Consider the following 18,128-nt stretch of genomic DNA (forward strand, 5'->3'; position numbering starts at 1 on the left):
GTATGTGCCAAATAACCCATAGAAAATGTTTTGTTCTCTGACAATCATTTCATGTCCAAGGGGCTTGCATTTGCTGTCATAGTTGGTTTCTTTTGTTCTCCTATTACGCTCTTATGTATTTGATTTCACAAGTGTGTGTATGTATTTATTTCTGGTTGTTTTATCATGACTGGAGGAGTGAAAATGAAGGAGAGTCATTTTATCCCTCTTTTCTCGTTGCTGAAGGAATGAACGCCGATCACCACGTGAGGGAGATTCTGAATCTCTGCTGCGTTTGATGCTTAGTGTGCCAAAATGGAAAGAACCCCTCAAAATTAACTGTTTTTATTTATAGTGAAAGATAGCCGTAGTTAATCGTAGACCCTTTTTGGCATTGTAACGTCCTGCAGTGATTTTTTTTCTTGTTTTAGTTAAACCATTTTAACCCTGAATGTGGTCTTGTTCAAATTAGTTGAAGCATTGGGTGGAGCAGAGTGAGACGACCTTCACTCTGAATATCATGAATGAAACACGTTGACACAATATTAAATCTGACGTTAGAATTTAGTTTATCCAACAAAAACACTTAAAAAAAATCATCATCATGTCCTATAATACATGAAGTCACCCACAGTCACATCTGCATGAACATATGGTCATGCAAGAAGGCAGAGGAGCTCTCATGAAACCCCCAAAAAGCAGAGAGAGTAGACCAAGCCACAGATAGTATTAGATTTTTGCTGGTCAGCCCCTCCAACACATGAAATACAAACTCTGGTTGAGTCTGAACGGGGAAAACCCAAACGCTCGATCATGAGTATATTCCCTGTACTTTTCTGAGATCTTACAAAAAAAAGGAGGCCCTGTGCCACGGAGGTCATGGGTCACTTACTGTAGATAAATGTAGATAGCTGCAGGAGGCAGGGCCAGGTGGGGGGGAGTGTTGTTGTTGATTGTTGCCTTTGCCCCATCCTGCGTTTACTGGGACTTTGAGAACTTGGCCTGATGCTGTATTGTCAAACTAGCACTTAAATCACGTGGGTTCAAGCCATTCATTGATTAAGGCATACGTCTCTAGAGCTCAGAACACAGATCAACTCTCTGACTAGTTCCACTTTCAGTAGACGAGCCACTTGTGCTCAACATGGAGAGAAAGAAAAAAAAATCTTTAACGGAAGCACTGTAATTTTTCTTCACGACAGCAGGTGGCAGTGTGATGCTAGGACTGCTGCATCATCTCATTTTCCTATAGACAGGAGTCTTTTTATAATTCTGCTGAATGAGATCTCATTCATGGGAAACACATAATGTTTTCCAACATGTGGTTATAAAATGTAAAGACTTGGGTTACTACGTTTTTTTGGTTGACTAGATGTAATAATTCATGTCATGGACTACTGTAATAAGCACGCGCTGTGTGAAGCAAAGGCATCGAAGGCATTGAAGTATTCCATTTTGCCAACTTCAGAAAGTATTCTGGCAGATGGTCGCTGAAATATGTTTCAGCATAATAGAACATGGTTGCTGTTTTTTCCCCCACTGTTACAGGAGAAGTAAAAATATACATATTGTTTCTTTTTGACTGTATAGTATTTTAAAGAATGAAAAACAATGGTGCATTCGTCTGAAGAAAAAAAATCAATGAAAAATATGGGTTTAAATGGATGGTGCTTGTTTTGTTTGGATCTGAGTTGTATATCTCCCCTGTTATGTTTATTGAAAACAAACAAAAAAAAAGATATTGTGCATGACGTGTTTAGCGGTCATAATGATGTCCATTTGTGAAATGTGTATCGAATCAAAAAATGAGAAAAAAAAAGGAAAGAAAAAAATAAATCCGTAGATGCACTTATTGTACATGTGGTTAGGTTTAGTAGGTTTGACTTCAAGTTCTCGAACGGCCTTACAGACGTCTGGGCAGGCGGCTCTGAAAGACGGAAGTAAAGACTTGTGGGAGAAGACATAATGAAAAACAATAAAGGATTGTAGAATAATATTGAACAATTCTGAAATTGCAGTTCTTTTGATGCTTGTGATTATTGAAGATGTACTTTAGAGAAATTTCATTGAAAAGATATGACTGATGATAATTCTGTAGAATAGCGATGTATACCAAATGTAATCTTTCCAATGCTATGAAGAATTTATACATGAAATTGATATGCAATAAAACCTGTGTGCTTTTTACACAACGATTCCACTGTGTATTCATGAGCTGCAAGTCAAGCGTTAAACAAAGAAGACAACGAATCGATCAATAAGACACGTGGTCTGAATATTAATCATTGACATTGTTTATCAGGCAAGTTCCAGTTCATCAAATGTGAGGGTTTCCATATTTAACATCATAGTAAATTTAAATACAGTTTGTTCTTGGACCTTCTATCGGACCAAATCATCTTTGAAACACCTTCTTCTCTGGAAAACAGATTTTTCACCGTTTACATTCACATCAATCTAACACACATTTAAACCAAAAATACATGAAAACAAACCACAATTACCTTTTTAAAACAAGAGAGTTGCCATGAGGTTAATGCAACAACAACATCTAATAAACAACATGGCATTTATTACACCCAAACAGCTGTGAAAGGGTTATTTGATTTTCTACCAATTAAAGTTTTTAAAACTAAATTAATCACATGTTAAAGAAATGTCCCCAAATATCCCTATATACTTTCATTCAAATGGATATTTTGAAATATAGGATTTAGTTATAATACAGTAACATACAGCTGAAGAAACAGGGCTTTTTCCCTCACATGGTGAAAAGCAGATGACCACTGAAGGTGCTATGGTGATTTACACTGTCATATACCTTTGAGTTAGCCATCAGATGCACATACAAAACATCTCCGACCTCTAACAGCAGCGTTGCGCCATTAGCAGAACTCCCAAAACCGGATGTGATATGATGCTCATATTCAAAACAAATATTGTGTCTGTTTCTGACCAACCAAGCAGCTGTATAATGTGAAGGATCTCCATGTGCACCTATGTAGAACTCAAAGTGGTAGGCTCCTTTCAGCAGTGCAATGAAAAAACCTGTGGACACATGTTTTTATCAGCTTTAGTAAGAAGAGAATTGTCTGTTGTAACAGGTCAAAGTCAACATTTCCAAGAATGAAAATAAATATTAAAGTTTGTGAATTGGAGTACCTGTGTCCGGGTTGTAGGCTTTTCCAATATTTGTTATGACTTGTCTGAAGACCAGATTAGTGTCTATATTAAATGGTCCGATAGTTCTTCTATCTGAAGACAGAGCGGCGGTGAAGGCCACGCGTTTGACTGAAAAACAGACAGTTGATAATTTTAGAGTGTATCGTATATTTTGGGCAGCCGAGAGGTGGATGATGGTGAAGTTGATGCTGAAGGAAGAATTCTCCGCAGACCCAGAACTTGCTTGTATAGTTAAAGTTTATTACACAGAAGTCTTTACAGATCAGGACGGACTCTAGAAATCCGGAGACATTCACACGCCAATAGTGAAGCCTACTTTGCAGAAGTTGAGCCCACATTATATAGAGGTTGCCTACGCCCATGACAACGTCCCACATCCCATGGTTGAGAGGTGCATGACTGCATGTATCTGAGCACATAACATGTAAATGAAACGATGAATTCATAAGGACATGCCTCGTGCTTAATAGACAAAAACCCCAAGTTCTATACTTATCCATTAACAGGTCAGAGATCATTCCCTAGGGGAATGAACTAACAAGAAATGCATAGAAGATTTACTGAGAATCTGAAGATGGGGGACGCATTCTTAAACATGTGATTCTGGTTCATCCCCAGGTTAAAGGTAGCAGAATATACCACATATTTCCGCCCTTCGAGACTAAACATAGTCTTGAAATTATCAAGTGAATAAAACATACAGGTGTATGATCATGAAAAAATAACAGTTCATCCTACAGCATAATTTTACCAATAAAGCAACTGTATGGAGCGTAAAATGTGAGAGTGAAAAACCTGTCAGGCAGCTATCTTTCTTGAAATATCCATCAAACAATTTAGACAGGAAAATTCTCTCCCGGTCCCTCTGCCTAGGCAACCATACATAGTACTCCATACCACTGAAATTATACATTTTTGCAAATTTTGTAAGGAAATTACTTTTAAGCAAATGAAAATACTGTGAAATAACTAAGCAACAACAGAGGTAAATGTTTGTTTTATAATAACGTCAGATATTCAGAATGGATATGTTTCCATCGGTCATGTGTTCTGGTGTTATCTCTAATGATCTTAAGCTTTCTTTTAGAGCCTGGTCGTACATAGCTCAGACATAGGCATGTAGAGGTAAAAATTTCTCGGTTAAACTCAAACGCAAACTAATATTGTCTGTTTTTATCAATTTGAATGCTGAAAAACGCATTAGCCAGATCAACAACAGAGAACATTTACTATCCTTCAGAACTTGCTAAAGGATTGTTTAAAGATTTGGAACACACAAAGCACATTGTTGTACTGCGACGTTGACAACTTAGAAATATTGGATGAACCGCAAATCATCAGATTGTGTTTTTCAAAATTATATCTGTTCTCCTTGTCATCCCTCGTTCTGTCTCTGATGTTTCTTCAGTTTTCTCCTTCTCCATATTCTCTCCAGTTGTAGCACTCACAGGCAAAGTAGCCTAATTGTCCACAATTATAACATTCTTCTGAATGCTGTTGAAAATTTGGATCGAACCTTCCTCTCCAGGTCTGCACTTGATTAAAAGATGGCTGTGGATAGGAGACCACTGGAGCCACAGATGGTGGCCGGAACGATTGGAGCTGAACCTGGTTCAGCTTTGATTGTAGTAGTGATTGATCTAGTGGAGCCTGATTCTGTATAACCAGAGCTTGCTTCTTCTCCATTTTATTATTACCCACCAGTTGTATTTGAATGAGTTTTCAAAGGACGTCCTCGTCCTGTTCTTTCTGGTCATGTTCCTTTTTCCTATACAGTACCACTTGATGGGCTATATGATCTGTATAAACACCCTTTTCCATGCTTGCAAGACCAACAACTCTACCAGTTTGCTCCTCACTGGTAGGGGCAACCCCTTCTGTATTTTGTCTTGCAACATTGACTGCTCCATTTGATTCAAATCCGGGTCATTTCCTGTGACATTTCTCCACACTTGATGAGCTCTCGACACATAGGCCCTCTGGTTTTCTTCCTGTCTCAGTGGTTCAATAAAAATGTTGTCTGGATGTACATTTGTCGGAAATGTCTCTTTCAGCGCTCTACACACTCGACCTCTATTTGCACAAAACAGTTCTGAATCATTCACAGCAGTTCCCACACATCGATTAAGTCCAGCTTTCTCTAGAATCTCTCCCATAGCATGAACTCCAAGGAGATTAGCCAAGAGTCTCTTAATATCTCCAATGGCAAGTTGTTCTCCCACAATAATCTCTTCTAACTTCGAGATCCAAGAATGGGCTCCATCTTGAAGAGTAGGTAACTTCTCAATTATACTTGACATATCTGTAGAATACCAAGGTTTATACTCCAAATTCTGCCCTCGGATGACCACTGGAAATATCTTTGTGGGTGCCAACTCTTTTCTTGAGTGCAATGGATTCTTCTCCGTTTTGACGGACACGGACAGATAGGACCGCCTTCTCCAACGTGGAACGCCCTCTCCGGGCCCCTCCGTGGCTCCTCGGAGAGCTTTTCGTGCAGCTCTCATTTTTCTAACTACACGTCGAAATGACGAAATGACAGCCCACGGATAGCACTTGGCTGTGATTGGTCCACTAAAAAGATAATTTCCGCCCAACGTCATTTCCGGACCTCTAACTTCCTGTTTCAATCCCTAAATCACAATAAACCTAAATCACAACTACGACTCTATGATTAATGTGACACGTGTGTTAATCCAGCGGCGTTGTCCGGCTGAGTGAGGTCCACTCACTCGGAGAGACCCATCTGATCACGGAAGATGGTCTGATCTAGAGACATGTCGTCTTCTCCTGTTAAAATGAATAAACAGCGCTAACAAGCAAGCCCCTGTTTGTGAGGCAATATATTGTCCATAGTGTGCAGGGGTACGAAACCTTTACTATCAAAAGAGCGAGTGGGCGGGGTCGGAGCCCCGGGACCCGGGACCTATACAGTCTATACCCGGGACCGGAGTGCTCGCTACACACACACACACACACTCGCCCGCTCCTGGTATTTCATGATGGCCTGATACGATGATGATTAAAAAAATGTACGTGACGTTCACTCACGTTCATCGTAACGTTCACGTTAATAATATGAAAACTGATTCGTTAAGTTCAGCGTTTGCGAAACATATGCACAACACTGTACTGTACAGTCACTGCAGAGGGGCTGAAAAGCCGCATTCGGCTCCAGATCCGCGGCTGGCCGAACCCTGTGTGGAACCGAATTTGTATGGTGTATTGGACGTTTTTGTGGCAGCAGTGTCCATCACTTTTAGCTGTCCTCTGGAAACACTTCCGTTGTGTTTTCTTCTCTACTTGCTGCGCGTTTGTCTATTTGCTGCGCGTTTGTCTATTTGCAGCGCGTTTTTCTATTTGCAGCGCGTTTGTCTATTTGCAGGGCGTTTGTCTATTTGCTGCGCGTTTCTGTAATGTGTTGTGTTGTGTTGTGAAATTGATGAAGATGTTTTCTTACTTTGCTTGTGTTTTGTCAACTTGCATGTGTTTTCTTAAGTTGCTGTTCGTTGAGCTCTCAGGGCCACCGTAGACAACAGATGAACAAAGCTTCCATTCATACTCATGTAGCAGCGAAGCAGCATTACACTTAATGCACTCAAATATCCAAAAGGCACATAACATCTCCTCCCATCATATTAATTTGGACAACATGAGGATAGCAAAAATTAACACTTGGATTCTTCTGTGATGTCATCACCTAATTTTAAGAGAGTCGTGCATTTTAAAACCGAGATGCTTCCTGAATCCAACACAGATCTAATAACTCATTTGCTCATTTCAGGAAGTGTGTCAAACACATCACCCTTGAAGACTGAATGTGTTGTTTCTAAAACTAAAAGGAATAAAATCTCTTTCCCTAGCACTGTAAATGTGTGGTTGGCATATGAATATACACATCTCTTTGATATTTAACATATGCTCCTATCAGTAATTTCTCTTTCTTTTATAACAAATCTTTTTTAATTCTGTGATAAGTGTTTGTGTCACATGAAGTTCATATTAGGACTACTCAGATCAGTTCCATTGTCCAAATCTTATATTTTTCATTGAACTATGTATGTTCAGCTGATGTTATACAGGAGAAATGTGGTAGCTATTAGAACAAGTTTCTAAATTCACAAACCTTCCGTGTCTCTCTTCAGAGCCTCCACCTGGTTTTCGGTCACATTTGTCCTTGCTTTAATGGCCGTCAGTTCTCCTGCCTGTTCTGAAATGTAATTCATCAAAAAACAGGCAATGAGAAATAAACAAAAACAAAATATTTCACATAGTACTTAATCGTAACTTTCTTTTAATCGCAACCTTTTTTCATTATAATCTTGAAAAAAGGTTGAATTAAAATATTTGAACTTTTTAACACCATACCGTCCAACTGAGAAACATGGTTTATTAAAATTATACTGGATATATATACATGTACCTTTGACCTGTTGGTTCAATTTCTCAAGCTCCCTCAGCTTTGCTGCTTGTGCTAAAAAACAAAGTTAAAAATTGAAGAGTCCTGCCTTGTCTGTCCTGCAAATTATGTAAAATATCTTCTTTTACAAGTTAATGTAACATCTCCTGTATCAACATCATCACTCCTCTCATTGCCTCCTGACCCACTGACCGTCATTCTCTCGCTGTAGGTGCCTCAGCTCCACCCTCTGCTCAGCCAACAAGCCACTCATCTCTCTCAGCACAGCATGGATGTCCTGTGGGCAGGTGGGTTGGTGCAGAGAGACGTTTGCAGGTTGCCTCATCTCGTTATCTCCAAGAGGAGTAATTTCATTGTCAGACTTGTCACCTCCATCCTCAGACTGGCAGAGTGTGCAGTTCAGCTTTGTAGCATCTGTACTAAGCCAATCCTTAAGTAATGTCTTATCCTGATCAATCATTGCCAGGAGTCGTTTATCAGAAACACGTGAAGGTCATAGCTAAGATTAATTTCTTACTTATAAACACAGCACATAAATGGTAATAATTTACCTGTGCGAAGGATGTAGAGGCCAAACCCTTTGAACACAAAGTTTATAAAAATTCTAACTGGGCATATTTTCAATGTTGGGAGGGCCTAAGATATCTCACTCTATAATCTTAGGGTTTGTTAATACATTTTTACTACAATCCAAATTATCAATCGTTCATATGTGATGCCTCCACAGACAGGCTTGAGTCATTACGTGTAATGCTGTTAAGACTGTAGATACTGACAGACTGAATTTCCCTGTCAAACGGATTAAACTATAATGTCATATTGTCATATCTAAATCTAAGGGTCATCGATTGGCTGAGATAAACCAACCATTAGGAGAAAACAATGTTCAGAAGGTAATAAAGATAATTTTTCTCTCTCCGCTTCCTCAATAAATTGATCGCTGTGATGAAGTCTGGTTTTTGAAAGGCAACAAAACAATGCTTGAAAAAAAAATCTAAAGGAGGCTGCAGCAGTTATGAGCTAGTGCCCAAGGACAGTTCGGCATGCAGATGCAGAAGACTGTGGATTGAACCGCCAACCTTCTGGTCTAACGACAACCATTCTATGCCTCAGCCCTTCCTATTCGCTTGTTACCTCAAACATAACCACTCTTTTAAAAAAAATCATATATGAAGCCATTGAAGACGGACACCATCGATGAATTGATTCAACTTACGTGTAGTGTCTGAACCAACACCTAAAACAGCATTTTACTGTGTGCCACAGAGAATCTTGGATTCCAACTTTAATCACATGTTAACTTGATCAAATACACATGATTGTCATGATATAGAGACGTCCCAAATGGTCGACTCTACGAAAGCATTGACCCTGCAAGGTCCAAGAGGGTTTAAAACACTGGCTGGGGTTATGAGCCATGTTCAACGCAAAAATCTAAATGTTTCTTTTTATAAATGTTATCATAAATATGATATTAAAACCAGCTTTAATCTCCTTCAGCAAAGGACAGTCATATAGCTTGGTTTACAGCTCAATCTCTTTAATGATCACAGCCTTGGTCTATTTCAAAATATCGTAAGGTCTTAAAAGGTTCAGTGTAGAATTTAGTGACATCTAGTGGTGAAGTTGAACGTTGTAGTTGATCACCCCTGACCTCACCTCACCCTCCCCTTCCAAACGTGATAGAGAACCTGTGGTATCCTTCAGTTGTCATAAAAACCCAAAAGGTGTTTAGTTTGTCCATGGGCTACTGTAAAAAACACGCTCTCGATATATGTATATATAAAATATTTCTATATAAAGGGCCCATTCTTGGGTAAAGAAAACAAGTTGTACAATTTAGATGAAACACACTAGTGAAAACATCACTAGGATAATTTTATATTCAATTTCTGCCAATAGATCCTTTTCACTTAAATCGTACACACTGGACCTTTAATACAATTTGCTCTGCAGGCTGTCAGTGCTTTAAGGTTTGAATAAAATACTTTCCTTCTGTTTAGTACTTTAGGTAATTTCTATCACCTCATGGGAAAGGATTAGGGTCTTCAAGGACATTATCTACCAGATGCTGGATTTTAGATTACAAGTTAACTCTCAGTAGAGGTTTCAATGGTTGATCAAAATATCTGTTGTGCACATAGACTGTTTATAAAGTGTGCATTAACATCATAATTCAAACTGACAGTACATTAGAGCCAACGCAAAGTAATAAGCCAATAACAATAAGACAATTATTTTATAAGAATGCTCATCAGCAAACTAACACCTAAGTGGAGATGATCAAATAATGATTGCTCAGATAGTTGTGAAAATTGCTTTCATCCACCAAGAGCTCCACTTCCTCTTAGCCCTCACAATCAGTGTCCTCAGTGTTATGATGCTGCAATACACACTGAACTGAAAGGGACAAAGGTAAAACATGGTGTGGGCATATAATTCCCTGTATGGATACCACAAAATACAAAGTCATTATTTAACTTTTAACAAATGTTAGGTCAGATCCTGCTCTACTTCTTCTTCTCCCAATTTATTCCCATGCAATTCTATTCCCACCTCTACATTTACCCTTCCGTTCGTTTTCTTCATCCTTCCGTCCATCCACCTGTCAACCTATTCATATCGCCTCCATCCACCCCCTGACTGGCTTCTGGATGTCCAATTAAAAGGGAGGGACAGGAAAGATGACACAGAATCCTGTAACTCCAGAAAGGAAAGAGGGATACAGTCTTTTTCCAGGTGCTTGATAAAAGAAATACACTCAAGATCATGAAGCAGCAGCTAAATTGTCCCCGTCCTGCCCCCTGTTGTCTTTCCTCTCATTAACCTTCCAAAATCTTCTCTGTTAACTGCTTTATCTTTACTGTGATATTAATCAGTCTAATGAAAAGTCATCACAATGTTTTGGATCACGAGGTGATTACAACTTGAGATCAGGGAACATGGCAACATTGCTACACAAAATCTTAATATTAGATATAAAGGTGACCCCTTGAGCTACAGAAAACCCAGGTTGTATTTAGAGTGGGACTCTGTCGCCTTAATTTAAACAAGCTTCACCAAATGTGCGACACTCATCGATATCAGTTCTGTATATCAGCAACATTTTCACATCAAAATCCGTGAATTATTCCCTGGATAATCAGACAAAATTCTCTTTCACGATGTTAAAGAAAGTATGAAAAAACTGTCCTTGACCTGTCATTTCTTTCGAATCTGCTCCAAAATGTAGCAGAGTGAGGGGTCTCACAAGACTGTCATAGAGAAAGCACTGCGAAGCTCCTGTTGATGTGAAGGACATGATGAATGCTTCTCAACAGCATTGAAACTCTGACCTCTTACCCGATCCTCCCCATGTCCACGAGGCTCACTCCTGCAGAGACGCTGCTCGAGGCTCTCGTAAAGACACTTAACGACTAGTAAGTCTCTAAAGTCTGCTAGTGCAAGCACTGCAGCATCAGCACTGCATTAGCACTGCATGTCCACAGGGTGGTGGTGTTTACTGGGAACATAGTGGGCGCATTATTGTCTCCAGGTTCAGGTACTTTCCTCCTAGATAGCACAGTATTCTTTCTTTTTAGGCACCACAGTGCTAAATTGTTAATATAATAATTTTTTAGAGAAGGACCAAAATTATATGATATTGTCATATGATGTACAAAATAACCTAGATGTTCATAGCAAGAGTGGTATGTGCCAAATAACCCATAGAAAATGTTTTGTTCTCTGACAATCATTTCATGTCCAAGGGGCTTGCATTTGCTGTCATAGTTGGTTTCTTTTGTTCTCCTATTACACTCTTATGTATTTGATTTCAGAAGTGTGTGTATGTATTTATTTCTAGTTGTTTTATCATGACTGGAGGAGTAAAAATTAAGGAGTCATTTTATCCCTCTTTTCTCAATTCTGAAGGAATGAACGCCGATCACCACGTGGGGAGATTCTGAATCTCTGCTGCGTTTGATGCGTTAGTGTGCCAAAATGGAAAGAACCCCTCAAAATTAACTGTTTTTATGTATAGTGAAAGATAGCCGTAGTTAATCGTAGACCCTTTTTGGCATTGTAACGTCCTGCAGTGATTTTTTTTCTTGTTTTAGTTAAACTATTTTAACCCTGAATGTGGTTGTGACGGTGCGCACGGCGACCGTCACGGCAGTGATACGCTGCATCGTTTACACGTGTATCTGTACAAATGTTAACTATGTGTTGCATGTCTGTTGTCCGGGGCCGTATACCATGTTTACACCCCTGTGTATAATGATATGTTGGTCTGTTCCAATTGTGGGGGCGGGGCTAGGTAACATTTAAGCCAGGCTGTTCAGTGTGTAAGGGCGCTGCTGTTGGAGAGACGTAAGTCTCTCGGGCCCTGATCTGTCACCACTGTGGTCAGCAAGGCCACATTAGACCCCATTGCCCTGTGATGAAAGCCACTGACTCAAGACTGTGTTATCCCTCTGGCCCTAGTAAACACATAGCATTCGCTCCGGCTGATGTAACTGTCCCCGTCAGGATAGGAGGCAAGACGCTGCAGGCTTTGGTTGACTCCGGTAGTAGTCAATCTTTTGTTCTTAAATCCTGTATGAAGTCTAATTATCAGCCAGTGGGTAGCGTTAGGGTCCGCTGCATCCATTGTGATGAGTCTGTGCATCAGACTAGTGAGGTCCCCATTATAATCAACGGTCAAAAGTATTTGCTTAACGTAGGGCTCTTGGATAAGTGTCCCTATCCGGTGATTCTAGGCCAGGATGTGCCAATCTTAACAGAGTTGCTGCAAAATGTTAACACATGGTTATGTTTTAACGAGGGCACAGGCCAGTAAGAAAACAGGACCAGATTATTTAGCGGAGTAACCGTATAGTTGCCAAGGTGGCAAATATAGAAAATCCAAGGCAGAGAAGCGTAGAGCTAAAGTGGCAGGTACAGCGATGCCAGAGAGTCTTTCCCTACCACCACTGGAGGGCATTAAAGTCCTTGTGCCAGATTTTGGCAAATTACAGCAGGAAGACCCTACCCTTAGCTCTAGCTTTGCCTCGGCGAAAACCCCAGATGAGGCTAGGGAAGCCATTAAGGAGGGAGGTGTTTGTTTTGTCATGCATAATGGGAAACTGTACAGGGAGAGTGCAGACAAGGAACAGTTGGTGGTTCCAGAGGCTCTGAGAGGCAGAGTATTACATCTTGGGCATAGCATTCCGTGGGCAGGACACTTAGGCAAAGAAAAGTCTGAGAAAAGAATTGTGAACAGGTTTTATTGGCCTGGTTTTCAGAGGGACATAGCGGAATACTGCAGGTCATGTCCGGAGTGCCAATTGTCTGCTCGCTCGCATAGAGGCTTGAAAGCTCCTCTCATAAGTCTCCCCATTATAGACGTGCCCTTCAGTCGCATAGCCATGGATGTAGTTGGTCCCCTAGAAAGGAGTAGGGCGGGCCACTGGTATATTCTAGTGATATGTGATTATGCAACACGTTACCCTGAAGCTTTCCCCCTCAGGAATACAAAAGCTAGGCAGGTCGCCAACTGCCTAATTCAACTATTCTCCCATGTGGGGATCCCCAAAGAGGTCTTGACAGACAAGGGCACCAACTTCACTAGTAAATCTTAAAGCAGGTGTACTCCATTTAGGGATCCGGGGTATCAGAACCGCACCCTATCATCCACAGACTGACGGCTTGGTTGAGAGGTTCAATCAAACTCTGAAGTCTATGCTAAGGAAATTCGTGTCTGACTCGGGAGCTGACTGGGATCTGCTTTTCTCCTAGAGAGAGGTACCGCAGGCATCCACCGGGTTCTCCCCCTTCGAGCTTTTGTACGGCCGGGAGGTGAGAGGCCCGCTTGACATTCTCCGTGAGAGCTGGGAGGGGGACGCTCCTCACCAGCCGGTAAACATTGTGAGCTATGTCCTAAGGATGCGGGAGAAGCTGGAACAGCTGAGCTCCATGGCACATGACCACCTGGCCAAGGCTCAGACACGACAAAAGACATGGTATGACCAGACTGCACGCAGCCGCTCTTTCAATCCTGGAGAGAAAGTACTGCTGCTGCTTCCCTCATCTGAGAGCAGTCTGTTGGCTAAGTGGCAAGGGCCGTATGAAGTGCTTCGCAAGGCCAGCTAGGTAACCTACGAAATTGCCATGCCGGACAGACGTCGCTCCAGGCACCTCTACCATGTCAACCTACTGAAGAGATGGACCGACCGTCCGGCGGCCGTCCAAAACCAGCTATGTGCGCGGACCGTTGAACAGGAGGAAGAACCAGTGGAGCTGTATTTTCCTACAGCTGGTGGTGAGTCTCCCTACCCCTCCGTCACCCACTTGACACCTGAAGAGCAGGAGGACCTGCTGAGCATCATCCCCAGAGGCCTGTTCCGAGACCAGCCAGGGCGGACCGAGGTTATCACCCATGACATTCAGCTCACGTCTCCAGGTCCCATACGGCAGACCACTACCAGGGTTCCAGCGCGTCTGATATCTACGCTGAAGCAAGAGGTACAGGCCATGCTGGAGATGGGGGTGATTGAGCCTTCGCACAGCGAGTGGTGCAGTCCAGTGGTCCTAGTTCCAAAAAAGGATGGCGGACTCCGCTTCTGTATTGACTTTTCAAAGCTGAACAGCATCTCGACATTTGACCCATATGCCATGCCCCGTGTGGACAAGATGGTGGAGCGCTTGGGGAGGACAAAGTTCCTCAGCACTTTGGACCTGTGTAAGGGGTACTGGCAGGTGCCACTCTCCCCCCGAGCACAGGAGCTGACCGCCTTCCGAGCTCCATCAGGTCTGTACCAGTTCCGGGTCATGCCCTTTGGCCTTCATGGCGCCGCAGCAAGCTTCCAGCGTCTCATGGATGAGGTGCTGAGGGGCGCTGAGGACTACGCCGCGGCCCATATTGATGACGTCATTATACATAGTTCTTCCTGGGCGGAGCATCTTCATCACCTTCGTGATGTCTTCCGGCGGATCCATCGAGCAGGGCTGGTGGTGAATGCCAGCAAGTGCCAGCTCGCCAGGTATGAAGTCTGTTACCTGGGCTACAGCCTGGGTGGCGGCACTATCCGACCGCAAATCGGCAAGGTGGACGCCATCTGCGATTCTCAGCCGCCCTCTACTAAAAAGGGGGTGAGGTCATTCCTGGGGTTAGTCGGCTGGTACCGACGTTTCATCCCTAACTTCTCCAGATGGGCTGCACCCTTGACGGACCTAACTCGCAAGACCAGTCCCAACAAGGTGGTTTGGACAGCTGAGTGTGAAGCAGCTTTTCAGGACTTAAAGGAAAGCATGTGTCTGGATCCTGTGCTCCAGAGCCCAGACTTTTCCTTGCCCTTTACGGTGCAGACAGACGCCTCAGGCCTTAGCCTGGGGGCAGTGTTGTTGCAGGGTGAGGGGGAGGACAAAAGACCAGTGCAGTACGTGAGCCGTAAACTGTTCCCTCTCAAGACTCGCTACTCCACTGTTGAGAAAGAGGCTCTGGCTATTACAGTTTTTCTCCATTGCTTTGGCTCATTTCACAAAACAGAAATGACATTCTCAGAGCTCTAAGTGCAATTGGCAAAATAGCCCATATGGTTTAGCACAACTACATAGATCACCTTCAAAAGGTCATATCTCACCCAAAACAGTTAACTCAAGTTTCAAAACCAAATCATTTTCTCATATAAATAGTCAGTGCCCCCAAAATGAAAAGTTCCTTCTCGATTACTGTGACTCATCTCTCAGAAAAAGCAGGACATTCTCAAAGCTTTAAAGACATTTGCCAAAATAACATAGATGGTTGAGCAAAACTCCATAGCACACCTGCAAAATGTCATATCTCTCCCAAAACAGCCAACTCATCAGTCAAAACTAAATCCTTTTCTCATACAAATAGTCAGTGCCCCCAAAATGAAAAGTCCCTTTGGCATTGTTTAAACACAACAGGTCAAAATGTTTAGATGTTTTGTCAGTATGGCAGTGGACCATGGAAATATCCCTCATGTGCACATTTCAATCTTGGCTCAGTCCTTTGACACTGAATGGTTACAGTAGATGTTTTCTTTCTAAAATATTAGGTGTATCAAACAGAAAAAAGATTAATTCAAGGTTTCACATAAAATACTTTATTGAACTCATACTGCCATGGAAATTGTTACAGTAATGCCATACATCGTGCTTACAGTAACAGAAAATGTGTACAGCACAATATACTGTCAAACAATAAGCACATCCAAACTAAAATTTGAAATAGTGAGATATGACCTTTTAAAGGTGATCTATGTAGTTGTGCTGAACATGTGGGCTATTTTGCCAATTGCACTTAGAGCTCTGAGAATGTCTTTTCTGTTTCGTGAAATGAGCCAAAGCAATTGAGAAAAACTGTAAACTTACTGTGTGATTGGTGATCAGATGTGTTAAACTCAACCTTGATTACTAAAGTTCGAGTTGCACCTGAAAATTAAGCCGATGATCAAAGATATCCTTATTACAGTATATACCATGATGTTTTTCATGGTATTATGTGCCTGTACGATTTTGACAGTGGAGTGAACTATTGTGCAGGTGATGATGTACACAAGGAAATTATGCCAACATGTTCTGCAGAGAACAACCACTTGACTGAGAAGCGACAGTCAGTTTTGACCAGCAATATATATTCAATTGGTAATTGGGCTAAATGAAGGCAATTGTACCTAACCGTTTGCAAAGGTGTGCTAAATCATTTGAAATTTGTGCAAGCTGTTGGAAATTGTACTTGTCATTGCAAGGATGTGCTAATACAATTGCAATTTGATTAAAGGAATGAGATATTCCAATCTGTTGTGAAATAGTGGCCAGTGGTTTGGAGGTTTGCACATGTTGTTTTGAGAATGTAATTTCTGTTTCGTGAAATGAGCCAAAGCTACCTATCTGGTGGGCAAAGACTTTGTCCTTGAGACGGACCACAGGGCCCTGCAGTGGCTCCATCGCAGGAGGGATTTTAATTCAAGGATTACCCGTTGGCACCTGTCGTTGCAGCCCTACAAGTTTACTGTGAAATACAAGGCTGGCAATGACAATGTTATTGCGGACTTCCTTTCGCGCCATGAAAATGGACGCTCTCTCTGAAGGGGGGGGGGGGGGGGGGTGTGACGGTGCGCACGGCAACCGTCACGGCAGTGATACGCTGCATCGTTTACACGTGTATCTGTACAAATGTTAACTATGTGATGCATGTATGTTGTCCGGGGCCGTATTCCATGTTTATGTTTATTAACCCATCCATTTCCATCCAAACTTCCGTGCATAGTGCAAAAGCTTCCTTCCACCAGTTACACCGCTACAGTTTATATACCTTTGTACCCGTCAGTTTTCCGTTAAAATCATCACTCCATACAATGTCTTGTGTTATAAATGTTCTGTTTATTTAGTTTAAAAGGTCACATTAATTCCATATTACACAGCGTTGGTTTTACCGTGGTTCAGCGTCGCGTCTTTGTTTCTTGTGAAAGGCGAGCAGCCGGTGACCCGGAAGTAAATAGCCGCTCGACTTCCGGGTTAGCCGGAAGTGAACCCGCGGGGTATTTTAATGTTGTTTATGCTGTATATTATTAGTTGGCTATGCCTTCATGGAGCAATGGTATGATAGATATGTTGTAAATGTGTTTTCCAGTCATAAGGATTTTTTGGGATAAGCTGTTAAAGCTTCTGGCATGGCCTCACCTGTGACACTCCTGTGTATAATGATATGTTGGTCTGTTCCAATTGTGGGGGCAGGGCTAGGTAACATTTAAGCCAGGCTGTTCAGTCTGTAAGGGGGCTGCTGTTGGAGAGACGTAAGTCTGAGAGCTCGCCAGAGAAGGGGTTTTCTGAGAAGTATATTGATATTGTATTGTATTGGGCCCACGTGCCACTTTATTTTCTTATTTGCAAGTGTTTTGTTTTTTTTTGCTCTTTTTTTTAAATTATTATATATTTTCCTAGTTTATTCTGCCTTATCGGCTTTAATATGGGACAATAAATAATCCCATTTTACACCTTCATCGCTAAGTCTTCCTGAGAGTTTTTTTTCCACCGCGCTCAAACCGCTCATTTACATCCCACCTTCAACAGTGGTCATGTTCAAATTAGTTGAAGCATTGGGTGGAGCAGAGTGAGACGACCTTCACTCTGAATATCATGAATGAAACACGTTGACACAATATTAAATCTGACGTTAGAATTTAGTTTATCCAACTAAAACTCTTTAAAAAAAAATCATCATCATGTCCTATAATACATGAAGTCACCCACAGTCACATCTGCATGAACATCTGATCATGCAAGAAGGCAGACGAGCTCTCATGAAACCGCCAAAAAGCAGAGAGAGTAGACCAAGCCACTGATAGTATTAGATTTCTGCTGGTCAGCCCCTCCAACACATGAAATACAAACTCTTGTTGAGTCTGAACGAGGGTAAACCCAAACGCTCGATCATGAGTATATTCCCTGTACTTTCTGAGATCTTACAAATAAAAAGGGGGCCCTGTGCCACGGAGGCCATGGGTCACTTACTGTAGATAATGTAGATAGCTGCAGGAGGCAGGGCCGGGTGGGGAGGACG

The sequence above is a fragment of the Pleuronectes platessa genome, chromosome 6, assembly GCF_947347685.1.
Source record: "Pleuronectes platessa chromosome 6, fPlePla1.1, whole genome shotgun sequence".
Lineage (NCBI taxonomy): Eukaryota > Metazoa > Chordata > Actinopteri > Pleuronectiformes > Pleuronectidae > Pleuronectes > Pleuronectes platessa.